Raw genomic sequence first — 1,825 nt, forward strand, 5'->3', positions numbered from 1 at the left:
GTGAGGTTAGTCAGTGAACACACGCTAATACACAAGTACCATATCTCGACTCGCCACTTGAAGTAGGAAACCGTGGGTGGAAGTAGATGAGAACAAGTGGGGTGTCCTGTTTTGATGGACAGGCTGAAGTATGACTGTCAGATAAACAGACGGCAGCAGTGAGATAGATCAGCCTCCCACTCCTAACTCACCTTGCCCGAGGCTACAGATTGTCTGAGTGCCTCGTAATTACTGGGTGCCCAGGTATGAATGGGCCTGATTCCCTCCTCAACAACGCTGCTTTGATGTCGAAGGAGAATTTAGTCTAATAATTGGGGGCCGCGATTTGTCACAGTTACTTAGATGAAAAATCCAAATCTGATCATGGTTAAAATAGCAGATGTCCTGAATTCCTCTCCAAAAGGGGCACTGGACGCATGAAAAATGCTTTGTGGGGCAATGAAAAGGGCTTTGCCCTACTTGATAACCTTTTGGTGATTCTGCCTGTAGCAGCAGGTGAAAGGATGAGCAGTTTGCTGCCGGTGAGATCTTTGCACTCTGGCTCTTCTCATCGCAGCTGCAGCCTTAGACCTAGAAGAGCCAAATGGAGGAAGGGCACGAGCAGTTTTCTTCCTCCCCGTGGGTGCTGGGGGGGGGGGCTTGCAGTGGCAGCAGGTTGGCACATGGCCGTGGACATGGGGGCCCCGTTTCCATCACTGCTGCCACCGTGGCTTTGCAGCGCAGCTTGGTCTCGGGCCAACCGCTCATCTCCAAGAGCTGTCTTTGTACACCTCCCTGGGTGAAAGGTGTTTTGCTGCAATGGGTTGTTATCAGTGCAGGGATCAGTGAAGAGGGCAAGGGGACGTGAGTGATAGGTTGCCTTTGCAGATAATTGAAAGCATGTCAGGAATAGAAGCGCTATTTAAATTGAGAGCCTTTGTGATTCTGCTCCACCTGGTGAGCTTGGGAGTTACAGGAGGCTGTCGCATGGTGGAGAATTAACAATTCTGATGCGAGATGCTGCCAATTTGAATTGCTTATTTGGAGACCAGGGTAGGAGGGGTGTCCATTAGCCTGTCTCAGGGATTTCCTATGCCTGCTCCTGGATTGTTATTAAAGGAGCAAAGCAGCTGAAGAAATGCGTTCAGAGTGCAAATAATGGTATATGCCACCCAAAAGACCTATTTTTTTTTTTTCCTTGAGCTGATCTTATTATTGCAAAGTGCTATCAGACTAGCTTATACTGCTCTGCGCACGGGGCTGCTGATGAGACAGTAATGAGGACAACAGCAACTGCAAGCCGCTTCCTTGGAGGGCTGTGGCTTGCATGAGGACCAGGAAGCACCTTCTGTCTGATCACAGGGTACATCCCCTTCTCCATGCTGCTCACAAATAAGTTGCTACGGGGGGGAAAAATAGAAGATGAGCATTGTACTGCAAAGCATCTGTCTTGGAGATCTCTTGGGACTCCCACTTCCAACGGACATCTCTTACAGTTACCTTAAAGGCCTTGTTGGATGTAACAAGGTCATATATTCCAACCGGCAGAGTCATCAAGGCATGTCCCCTTGCCTTCCTTCAGGCCTAGCCAAGCCAGCAATGAGGGCAGCTCCTGCCTGGGCTTCCCATCTCTCCCAGGGCAGAAGGCACTGTTTGTCTCCCATTCCCTACCCCTCGCAGTACCACCTTGCAACCCGTGCAAGGATGTCTGGGGAATAACGTGTGCAAGAACATCACTGTGGAAGCTCAGAGCTTCTCCAGAATCAGAGGATTCGTTGATTCCCCGCGTTTTCTTGTCGTACGTGTACACGTGACTGTGGAGAGTATCTTTGGACCACTTCTAATG

Source organism: Charadrius vociferus, unplaced genomic scaffold (assembly GCF_000708025.1).
Source record: "Charadrius vociferus isolate BGI_N301 unplaced genomic scaffold, ASM70802v2 scaffold529, whole genome shotgun sequence".
Classification (NCBI taxonomy): Eukaryota; Metazoa; Chordata; class Aves; order Charadriiformes; family Charadriidae; genus Charadrius; species Charadrius vociferus.